Source organism: Lissotriton vulgaris, chromosome 2_1 (assembly GCF_964263255.1).
Source record: "Lissotriton vulgaris chromosome 2_1, aLisVul1.2, whole genome shotgun sequence".
In the NCBI taxonomy this organism is placed as follows: domain Eukaryota; kingdom Metazoa; phylum Chordata; class Amphibia; order Caudata; family Salamandridae; genus Lissotriton; species Lissotriton vulgaris.
This window is the reverse complement of record NC_141687.1, coordinates 919,298,182-919,310,927: the sequence shown is the minus strand read 5'-3', so window position 1 is coordinate 919,310,927 and position 12,746 is coordinate 919,298,182.

Sequence of the window (12,746 nt, the reverse complement as noted above, 5' to 3'; positions counted from 1 at the left end):
TGGGTCAAGAACCCCTATTGTTACCATAGGTAAATCCCCCAAAGCGGGATAGCTGAGACCTTGTCAGAGGCCATGCCCCCTTTTTCAGCCACTCTGCAAACGGGCCTCCTGGTCGACTACTGGTTGGAGGATGAAGTCCGTTTGACTGTTGAGCATTGTTGGGGGCCAAGAACCCCTATTGTTGCCACAAGTGTGTCCCCACACTGGGATTGCTGTGATCTCGCTGGAGACCCCCCAAACTTTCTCAACCACTCTTGATGGGGGAAGTCTATGGGTGGGCCGCCAGTAAACTCCTCTCTGCCAGCAGTTGACAGAGTTGTTGCCGAACTCCTTGTTCCAAGCGGAGCATGGAGTGGGAAAAAATCCACAAACTCCTCTGGCCAAGTGAAGTTTACTGGACACCCCTATCAGAGACTCACACACCCAATCATACACCCACTGTGACATTCATTCACACATTCACACACTCACACACTTAGGGGCTGATTCCAATGTCATTCGAAAGGGCTCTTAATTGGATTCGTGTTTTCCGAATCCGATCTGGGATCCTTATTGCTGACCGAATCGGACACACTTCCCAATGACCGATTCCGATGCCTAGAAACCACTAGGGCTGTCGGCATTGGTTCCGAAGAGCATTCGGGCAGGTCGAGAGTTTTGGAGCCGAATCGTACAGCTCTATGGATTCAGTTTTCCGAACAAACAAGTACGATGACCAATTCAGATAGCTATTATGAATCGGTTTCTCCAGAACAAATCAGCTGCTAGAATCCCCTTCATTCGGGTCCCTCCAAAGTAGGGCAATGGGGGTACCAAAGGGACTCCCTTTCCAACCATTCACAGTGTGGCATGCACCATTGGGTGCCCGCCACAGGGTACATGATTTTCCCCAGCCACCTCTATCTTCAGTGGGAGCCTGTGCTCCGTTCGGAACACAGGCTCCCATAGAAGTCAATGGGAGTCCGACCGACTCATATCCAGAAGCATCCGGATGCATCCAAATCGCTTGGGCAGAGTCATTCAGAAAGGATTCCAGAACTAATTTGGTCGGAAAGCTTTCCAAACAACATCAGAATCAGGCCCTTCATGTCTAATGTTAGTAGTGACAGTTAGAAATTGAAAAAAAGCTTTACATTTTACTTTAAAAAACAAAGGTTACAGGGACTTTATAATTAGGATTTTTTTTTTTCGAAAAGTAGATATTCACTGTAAAAAACCCAAAGGTTACAGGGTCATAATAGTTAGGAAATAGAATAAAAAATCCTTAGAAATACTGAAAAAAACATAGATTTCATAGTTAGCCTCAGATTTCACTCATACAAAACCAGTGACATCATTTGAAATGTCATCAGTGATGTCATCAATGATGTCACTGACTATGTCATGAGTGATGTAATATGTGAGGTCATAAGCAGTGCATTGCTGGGGCATAAGTTATAGTTAGCTCAGGTATCAATAACTTCTGAATTTCACTGGTCTGCACCTAAAATATATCCAAAACATATGTTTGTTACACAATTTATATCATTATTAATCGATAAAATATTTAATTATACATTAAGAATAATTATTATTTATAAGTTAGCTCAACAATTAATAATATGTTGAGTTAATGCTTAATTAATTATTACTTAATTAAATTTCCACCCAATACCCTTACCCCAGCAGTCCACACCTGAAATATAACTCAATTTACATAATTAATAATACTTACATATTTATTAATAAATACACATTCATTGTTAATTAATTATTACCTAATTAACAATCCTCCCTATACCTCTGCAAAAATAGCAACCCACTCTAAAATATAAGTAAAATCAATCAGTATTATATTACAAAATGTACATACTTGATATATTACTTAATATCAATCACATAATATCAACCACATAATTACTTAATATTAAATAATTAATTATTACTTATTTACCTTCCCAAACCATTCCCCTACTAACCCAACAACCTGTCAAGGCACTGCAAATTAATATTAGCAATTAAATAAAACATTCTAAATCACTTAAAATTCCAAACTATATATAAAAAAATAACAATCATAATAGCAATAGTAACACATAAAATTAATACATGAGCTAAAACATATTAAAATAATATAAAAATGAAACTAAATTACTGCAAGCAATATTAACAACAACGATATTCTAAACAACAATATTAATTACCTGAAAAAAACTATTATATTCACAATATTTTTGCATTACAATATTTTTGAGTTACATTTTTTTCAGATATTTCTGTCTTCCGATATTTACAACTCAATATTTTGTTCAAATACCTCTTGAATTTTCGAAGCGTGTTACCTATATCCAGGATGTTGTGTTTCTGTTTTTTTTCCTGCAGCATATTACTCTCGTATAGTGAATTCTTTCAATGGAGTCGCCGCCAGTTATTTAAAATGGGCCGCAATTCAGAACTCTGGAGTTAAGGCTGCAGGCAGTGCACATTTTTCACTGTCCATCTCAATTGGTCCAAAAGTTATTTTGAATTCATGATCATCCAACCCTTGGCCTCCCTGCAGAGTACACATAGCAATGGTCACACAGTTGAAGTTGTGATTCTGTGTAAATGTGTGTTAAGGAGGTACACTGTTGTCCGGGAGGCTGGGAGCTTGGTGCGTCCTGCTTCTTTTGAAGAGGAGAAGCCAGGAAGAGGACGCAGGAGAGGCGGTGGTGGACGGGCAGTAGGCCGTCCGGCAGGTAATTTTTCTCGAAATCCTGCTTCTCCCCTTCTTCCCCCTCCCCACCCTTCTGCTGCCTTCGTCTAAACAACATTACCAATCTTTTTGTGTTTTTATCTTTTATATGTTGCTGTAGATTAGATTTTAGAGGGGGATATATTGGATTCTAATGATTTTCTTGTTATATTTACCTGTCCTGTCATTGAAATTTCTAGCCAGCTCTGTAAAATATTGGTCAGGTAGCAATTCTATTAATTACTGTAGTAAGTATTTCAGTCTATCATCTTTTTGCTCAGCATGGCTACAGTTGAGGACTAACCGTACGTAAATCAATGCTGGTCCTCCTGTAGAAAATGTAGAAGACACTGGATTTTGCTGGTTTTTCCAATTTTTATCCTAATTTAGATATGAAAATACTAGCCATGCCACTAAAGTACTGACCATGTGGCAACCTCTTTGTCTGGCCTCCTTTCCCTGTGCCTAGCAGCAATGGTTCAGCACTGTGAGGCACAGGGAACATGGCAGATTAGTGAGTCAGGATTGCAGGATCATGTATTTGCATTTGGATGTGTACTTTCTGTGAGTCCTGTGCTGTAAAATTATGAAAAAAGGCTGTATGCAGGTGAAGAGAGATAAATCTCAAAACTGTAAATCAAATCGGTCGCATTCTAATTTATGACATGTACTCTGGAGTTGCCTAAAGGTATACTAACAATCTAGAATTAGACATTTTAAAGGCTGAAATTGAGTTGATAAGGGCCTTTGAGGCATGGCTTAGGGCATGTCCCATAGAAACCATTTAGCCTACATTACTTTGCACTCTTGGACTAGTAGTTTGAAATTAAACAAGTAAGCCCTGAAAAAAAAACATCATTCTAATTACTGTTATCAGGAAACCTAAATACTTATACTTAGTTTGGCACCCTTTTCTAAAGATCGGCATTTGCTTTCTAAAAGTTTCATATAGAAAGGTACGTGTTTCAGAACTCAGATTAGTCTCACTACATCCTGTTACTAAATGATATACTGCTTCTCTATCTTGAACTGGATTTCTTGGAAAACAATCATATTCCCTTAATATCTGGGATTCTCTATCTTGGAATTTAATCAGATCTCATCTCGAATTAATTACTCAGGGCCATATGTAGGAAGCCTAACACCGGTGGGTAAAGGACGAAATTACTGAATTTTGGCCGTTACCGACCGGTATTAAGCTTTTCAGATGTAGGGGGCTAAATTGTAGGATTCAGTAATTAACCGAATCAGTAATTTAACCGCTTCCGTGCTGCGCCTATTCCACCCCCGCTGCTGGACATTCCAGAACAGGGTGCGGTCGTGACGGAACCATTCCGTCATCAGCACAGCTCAACCGTGACTGATGACGGAATGATTCCGTCACCAGCATCGGAGGGGTTAAGGAATCGGTAAATTACCGAATTCTTAAAATACTGATTCGGTAAATTACCGAATCCTTAATGTAGGGAGCACTCAAATGAGTACTTTTCTCATTTCAGGATTCGTTATTTACCACCAACTACAAGTTGGTGGTAAATATCGAAAACCGTGAAAAAAGCAACTTTGTGCTTTTTTCAACTGTGCCATGTGGCAGACATACATGCCCTTAGGGTGTGTATGTGTGCCACATGTGCACCCATGCACTATACAGGGGTGCACCAGGGTGTCAATGTGACACCCTGCCACCCTTGTAATTCTACCCCCTATTACCGATTCGGTATTTACCAAATCGGTAATTCTCATTCATTCCTATGGGCCTTCAGGCCCATAGGAATGAATGGGGAATACCGAATCGGTAAATACCGAACCAGTATTTACCAAATTTTACCGATTCGGTAACATTTACTGAACCATTTGCTACATATCATTTACCGATTCTAAAATACAGAATCGTTAAAATTCGGTATTCTAGAATTGGTAAATTATATTTACCTACATCTGGCCCTTAGACTGGTACTGATTAGGAGCCAGCTATCCTTTCCTTTCAGCCAGTACAATCCAAATTTTATTTTGGTCTGTCCCTGTGATGAGCACTCCCTGTAAACCTTTACACATTGTTGAGTCAATTACGATGTGGTCATAAGGGCTCCGACCTACTTTTGGAGCCTTTACGGCCGCATCATAATGGGCCACCTGGTTTCCTTTCCGACTGCCTCATTACGATGGAGGTGGTCAGAAAGGAAACCGACATGTCATTCCGGCTGGCTTCTGACAAGCTCGGAGAGCCCGTCCACCAGTCAGAAGCTGGGTAGTAATCTCAAGGGCAGGCCTATCCATCCTTGAGATTACGATGACGGTTTCCAACATGGTTTCCATGCTGGCTGTCGAACATGGAAACCATGTCGGAAAGCATGGATGGGGCCCCAAGCAGGGCCCTCATGGGTGAACACGAACCCTAGCCAGGCGGCCACCAACCTCACGAAGTGGATCAACGACTGCGCAGACGAGCTCGCCCCCCTGAGGACCCCGCCCAGCAGACCCGGCAGCAAGAAAGCCCCATGGTTCACCGACGAACTCAAGAGCTCCAAGAAGAACTGCCGAGCCCTCGAGAGAACCTGGCGCAGAGACCCAACACCGGACAACATGACTGCCCTCAAGCTCCCCACCCGGAAACACCACCAACTCATCCGAGCCACCAAGAAAACTGCATTAAAGGAACGACTGGACAACAACGCACACAACAGCAAAGAACTCTTCAACATCGTCAAAGAGCTCTCCAACCCCAACGCCGGAAACAATGACATTACCCCTTCGCAAGACCTCTGCAGCTCCCTCGCTTCCTACTTCCACAACAAGATCGCGGACATACACAACAGCTTCAGCACTCAACCGATGAGCACCACGACCGAACCACCGCCCCCCACCACCACCCTACGCTCCTGGACTCCGATCAGCACCGAAGACACCGTCCGCACGATGAACTCCATCCACTCCGGATCTCCAACCGACCCCTGCCCTCACCACGTCTTCAACAAGGCCGACGCTATCATCGCACCCCACCTGCGGGACATCATCAACACCTCCTTCGACACCGCTACCTTCCCGGAGAGCTGGAAGCACGCCGAACTCAGCGCTCTACTCAAGAAGCCATCGGCTGACCCCACCGACCTCAAGAACTACCGCCCCATCTCGCTGCTCCCGTTTCCTGCAAAAGTCATCGAGAAGACCGTCAACAAGCAGCTGGCCGCCTTCCTCGAGACGAACGGCTCCCTCGACCCCTCGCAGTCTGGCTTCTGGGCCAACCACAGCACCGAGACCGCCCTGATCGCAGTCACTGATGACATCCGAGCGCTGCTCGACAACGGAGAAACAGTGGCCCTCATCCTCCTCGACCTCTCCGCAGCCTTCGACACTGTCTGCCATCGTACCCTAGTACAACGCCTCAGCAACGTCGGAGTCCAGGAGAAGGCACTGGAGTGGATCATCTCCTTCCTCGCCGGCAGGACACAGAGAGTCTGCCTCCCCCCGTTCAGATCTGAAGCCACCGAAGTCATCTGTGGCGTCCCTCAAGGCTCCTCGCCCAGTCCAACCCTCTTCAACATCTACATGAGCCCCCTCGCAGACATCGCGCGCCAGCACAACCTCAACATCATCTCCTACGCCGACGACACCCAGCTGATCCTCTCCCTTACCATCGACCCCGCCACCACCAGAGCCAACCTTCACGAAGGGATGAAAGAGGTAGCCGAATGGATGAAGAACAGCCGCCTGAAACTGAACTCGGACAAGACGGAAGTCCTCATCCTGGGATCCTCACCCTCCGCCTGGGATGACTCCTGGTGGCCCCCCGACCTAGGCAGCACACCCAAACCAACAGACCACGCACGCAACCTGGGCTTCATCCTGGACTCCTCCCTCTCCATGACCAGACAAGTCAACGCTGTCTCCTCGTCGTGCTTCAATATCCTGCGCATGCTACGTAAGATCTTCCAGTGGATCCCCACCGAGACCAGGAAGACGGTCACCCAGGCCCTCGTCACCAGCCATCTGGAGTACGGCAACACCCTCTACGCCGGAACCACCGCCAAACTCCAGAAGAGACTCCAGCGGATCCAGAAAGCCTCAGCACGACTCATCCTGGACATCCCCCGTCGCAGCCACATCTCCGGACACCTGAGAGATCTGCATTGGCTCCCGGTCAACAAGAGAATCACCTTCCGTCTCCTCACCCACGCACACAAAGCCCTACACAGCCAAGGCCCAGGACACCTCAACAGCCGACTCAACTTCTACGCTCCCAAACGTCAGCTCTGTTCGACCAGCCACGCCCTTGCCTCCGTCCCCCGCATCCGCAGAGCCACCACAGGGGGACGGTCCTTCTCTTACCTCGCCGCCAAGACATGGAACTCCCTCCCCACCCACCTCCACCTGACCCAGGACCGCCTCGCCTTCAGGAAGCAACTCAAGACCTGGCTGTTCGAGCAGTAGCGGATCCCCCCCGCCCCCCAGCGCCTCGAGACCCTCTGGGTAAGTAGTGCGCTATATAAATACGATGATTGATTGATTGATTGATTGAACAGCCTCTGGTTGGAGGCAGAAGGAGCACCTATGGTGCCCCCTGTTGATCCCTGAACCTTGAAGCAGGAACCTTGCTGGGTCTGCCACGGGGTGCATGGATAAACTAACCTATAATTTCCCTATGGGACAATGCATTACGGCCGGTTTACAGCTGTACTGCATGTTCCCATAGTGAAATATAGGAATGCGACCGAACAGTGTTCAGCCACATCCTAATGGGGCAGTCGGGACCGCTGACCACGTGTCAGTCTGTCCCATGACTGAGTTGGTTTCGGGCGGAAGTGATTCTGTCCAACATTGTAATGACCCCCTGTGTATTTTTTGTAGGTTTCCTTGTTATTTTATGAAAAGGTTACGAATCCCCCTTCTCAAAAGAGCCTAAGTTAACAGGCACCCAGCAGCCCTTTTATTCCTACAGAAGCTTCCTTTCCTGTAAATATGCCTAAAGGTGGTTTATTTTTTTAAGTGCGCTCTTCGGCATAGACAAACCCTATTGTTACAGCTCTCTTTACTTTTATTGTAATTTTAATAGGGCTTTGGTCTGTCAAAACAAACCTACGCAAAGTGCTCTATGTAAATTTGGTGTTAGTCTGGATGTTTTTGGCAATGAGAGGTATGGTTTTCTATTATCTTGTTTGCAGTCTGCACTATGGCTAATAACTTGTCCATGGGTTTTCAATCAACGATTTGTAGAGAGCTACTTATCACCCGTAGGGGTATCCCAGCGCTTGGGGGTTGGTTGCTGCTGTGAGTTGTCAGTTGAACATCCAGGTTTGTAAGCCATCTCTGATCATCTGTAGGGTGGATTCAGTCCAGAGGAGCATTTGTTTAAAGCACAATGTTTTGTGTATATGTGCTTTTATGGATTGTATTTATGAACCGAATAAAGAGAAATTAAAGTGGCATACTTGGTGTTAAGTTTTGGGTCCAACAATAAGGTGGTCCCAGTACAAGGAGGCAATTAGAGCCTGGTAGCACCTGTTTGAATAGCGAACAACCCCTCCCAAAGCCAGATGCTTCAGTACTCCTACATTGCCAAGTCTGCTGAAATCATAAAACTTAACTTGAACTGCAGTGCATCTTTTATTTAAAAAGGTCCACATTAGTGGTCCACCACTTTGGTATGCAACACAGATATAAAATATTTTAAACATTGACATACCTGCAAATTCAATTCCAACATTAGACACACTGTAAAAGAGATGACTATTGCTTATATACCGACTACTGACACAAAACAAAACATCCATCTCTGCCAAATCATGTGTCTTCACAAGGCCCAATACGGAACAACCGGGCTACTAATGAGCAAGATGAGAGGGGTCCCCCTGCCAAGAGGACTATGGGGCGCGTGTCCTGTGGTGGAGAAGCAGATGCATAATGCCAATGATTTCTGCTAAGAGAATAAGAATCAAAATTAGGAAGGAGACATGAGCAGCTAGAGCCTGGCACACTGTTCAACTGACACACTGCCTAATATCCAAAGGAATACACCAGTGAGAGGGATATGTCCTGCCTCCACAATACTACAGCAGGGACTATACTGTTTCTCCCTGTGACTCCTAGGTTCCATCCAGTCCTTTAATATTCTTTGTGTGTATTCGCCACATCATTGCCTAGAAATTGAGTTGCACATGCTGAGCTAAGCAAACGTCAAGCACAATGGATGATTACATTTTTACAGATTCGTGCCTAGTGTTTGTCTCTCAATGCAAAAGCAATACGCTCCCTGTTTAATTCAGTTGATCCAAAAATATGTTTGTTTTATGTTTTTTTAGTTCATAGACCTTTCTTCACATTTTTATGTTAAAAAATGTATGGTTTTCCTTTGTAAATGTTCGGCTCACATGAGAAGCGCAATTATGACTAAAAACAGCAATATAAAAACTAAGTTATACACTGGCTCCCAAAAGAAACAATAATTGCATTCCAGATCCTCTCTCTACTATTCACAAGGGGCCCGATGTAGGTAAATCTCATTTACCGACTCTATAATACCGAATTTTACCGATTCTGTATTCTAGATTCGGTAAATGAGATGTAGGAAATAATTCGGTAATTTTTACCGAATCGGTATGATTCGGTAATTACCGAATCGGTATTTACCGATTCGGTATTGATTCCTATGGGCCTTGAGGCCCATAGGAATCAATGGCAATTACCGAATCGGTAAATACCGATTCAGTAAAATTACAGAATTGTCAAGGGGGACAGGGTGTCACTTTGACACCCTGTTGCACCCCTGATTCTGGCTTGTGTGCCATGTGACACACATACATGCCCTCAGGGCATGTATGTGTTCCAATTGGCACAGGTGTACATGCACAGATGTGCATGTACACAGGAATTCGTTATTTACCACCAAATATTATTTTGTGGTAAATAACGAATTCTTAAGGGCCTGTGGCACTGTTTTCAGTGCCACCTACGTCTAGACTTTACCGATTCAGTATTTTACCGAATCAGTAAATTTATAGAATTGGTACATTTACAGATTCTGTAAATTTTAGGCCCCTTACATATCAAAAACCAAATACCGGTCGGTAACGGCCGAAATCGGCCGATACCAACTGGTATTTGGTGTCCTACATCTGACCCTAAATCTTATCAGTAGTACCCCATCCCATCTTAGCCAGCAGAGTATGATGGCCCAGTTCTCGGGCCGATGATGGCCTTGCATTTTGTTGTGAGTAGATGGATCCACGCCACTTCCCCATATTGGAGTTTTCAGAATGACCATGCCAGGTATTCTGCTCATTGTTACCTAGGATTCTGAGAAATGAGGGCTCCACTGCGTTGACCAAGTTTGAAAGAATGGGCCCGATATCTTTTGCTTCCTATTGTGAGAGTTAAACAAGATGGCTACTTAATAAACTTGTGGAGTCTGCTGGCCAATGATCAAAGGGGCTTGATTTTCCACTTCACTGTTCTGTGAGCTTAAGGGGCTCTGAGTGAATTCTGGTCATTGTGTGCTGTCTATGGCACTAACCGTATCATATTTTTCTTCCTCATCTTTGGGTGTAACTGCTGATCTACCTTAAGAGAATAGCTGCAAGATACTGTTTTTTTTTTGCATCACTTTGCTTTTCTTGTGAGATTTTCTTTGTCTTTTCTTTTCCCTTTTTGTTAGGGCCGATTCTTTTCTCCACTTCTCTTAATTCGTAGCTACTAGCAGTAGTGATTCTGAGGTCCTGTGTCCTGGACTCTTCCTAACTTTATCTACAGCGACTGACTGTGAAGAACTTTTTTGCTGATTACCCTTTGCTACCCGTGTGGCCCAGGACTACTCTCTGTGGCTGGCTCCAAGAAATGCCATATTCCATGTGGGCTGTTGGCATCCTCTTCTAAAACCGTCATGCTTCTAAGCCGTCTTACTGATTGAGACCTTACTTCCAACAAAGGTTTGTTGAGATTTGTTGGGAGAACCTGGAGTTTATTCCCTAAATTTGCAGCCTGATATGTGATTTGCTAAGTGTAGTTATAATTTTGGGCTCTCTGCATCAGCTGGTTGAGGACTTGCAATTTAATTGTCGATGCCCACTATATGGACTGCCATGATGTTAACGAAGTCAACCTGAAGCTCCTGCTTGTTTGCTTGATGATGGATTGCTGTCGACAATGGCATTGTCATTGCTGATAGGCGAGACCCCATGTACCAGCAGAGACCTCAAAGTTGCCTGATTCAGGGGCCCCTTCTACTGATATATGTAAATTTGAGACCGGCGGCAAACTTTACTCTGTAGTGTGGCCTACAAATGGTGGCAGCAACATATTGTGACCTTTTAATTGGACTTAAGGGGTGGCTCAGCTTCAATAGTGATATTAGCCTTATAACTACTCCTGTAGTCTGTAAATGGGCTTAAATGAAAGATGTGCAAATCATGAATCACCCGTTCATTTCCAAGGGGGCTAATAGTGATACTAGAGGCTTTTTAATTTGCATTATGGTGATGTAGTGCAAAATTGATGCTGTATCTTTGAGTTCGATCAAGGGTTTGCCCTTCTGTTTGAATTCCTCAGGGGAGCCCTTGGATTGACTGAGGTAGACCCTAGGCTAAGGGAAGCCCAGTTGCTGAGTTCGGAAAGGTTCAGGTATAAAAATGACGCAGTTGAACTGATTTTGTGCCCATTTACCCGTGTAGTAGAGGGGTTTATTGGAACTAGACTTGCTTGATTTGTGATCACATCGACCACTTCTTGTATGTAGTCTTTGTCTCTGAGAATGATTTATCCCTCTGCCGGCTTTACTAGGGTGACTGGCGCCTTTAGGTATACTAACTACCGTAGTGCTCTCTTTCACTGGATTTTTTTGTGTTAGAAAGTCTGTTATTTTTACCTCTATTTTTTGGAGTGGTTGTAGTGTTTCCCTTTTTTGGAGTCTGTTTTGGGGGTCCAAGATTCTGACTTCTGAATCCTCTGGGTGTTGAGCTGAATCCTGGCCTGTCATTTTTATCCTGGTTCTCTTGGGTGCCTTTTTTTCCCCCTGGCCTAGCTCTCCCCTTGTTTTACTCGACCTCATTGGTTGGACATTGACTTCATGTTTAGGCTCCTTGCAGGGTGTTGCACTCAATATGAGCAATCTCTTGGGCAATCCAACAAATTGCCAGGCTCGAAGTGCCTGGCCTGGCATCTGGCCGGTCTGTGTAATGCTAGGGCTGTCACTACTACACCTAAGGGACTGTTCAGCCCTGGGGCCTTCTTATTCTTGGGAGTCGCCTGTGGTCCTGGAAGGGATTGTTCTCCTGCTCTCTACCCAACAACTCCAGACGTATCTTCACCCGCTATAGGAACCTTGAGAGGGGGGCCTTTTGCTGGTATTTTATACTTGCTACTCAGTTTCAAAATGTTGATGCCCCTCGATTGCCTCAGTGCTCAATTCATGTCCTGTTCTGCTGCTCTGACGCAGTTCTGGTGCTTTGAGTGACACTGCAGAGGACGTGGGATCATGGGGGCAGTGCTTCTTCCCCTGCTCCTGCCCCTACCCAGCCCTGCTACTGAGGGTCTGCTGCTTCGTGTGGGCAGGCTGGGGACTTTGCAGCAAGGCAGAGGGCAGTAGCAGACTGGGGCGGGCCGAAGCCAGATTAGTGTGGTAGCGCTAGAGCAGGTTCTTTTAAAGTGACAGAGAATTAGGTTGTGGTTGTGGGTTGCACAGTAACAGACCGGCGCAATCCGCTCCAGGCTATTGCCGACCACTTCCGCACCACCGTCAAAAGGACCGCAGCCCAGTGCCAGCCCACGCGCTAGCACTAGCATCGGAAAGGCCCCAATCCAACAAGGCTCCACGGGCCTTCCTGGGACAAGGCTGCTTGTCGCCGCTCTCCCTCTGTTTGTGCAAGCAGATTCAACACAAATTTGAAAGGGGGTTGAAGACAGTTTTGATATAAATATTTTCTGATTGGGTCAATAACACAAATCTTGAAAACATGCAGGGCCACTCATGGACCAGAGTATGGTGAATGTTCCTATTTCATTGATCCGTGTGCAGCCCGTACATGCATAGAATGGGTTTGTGGGA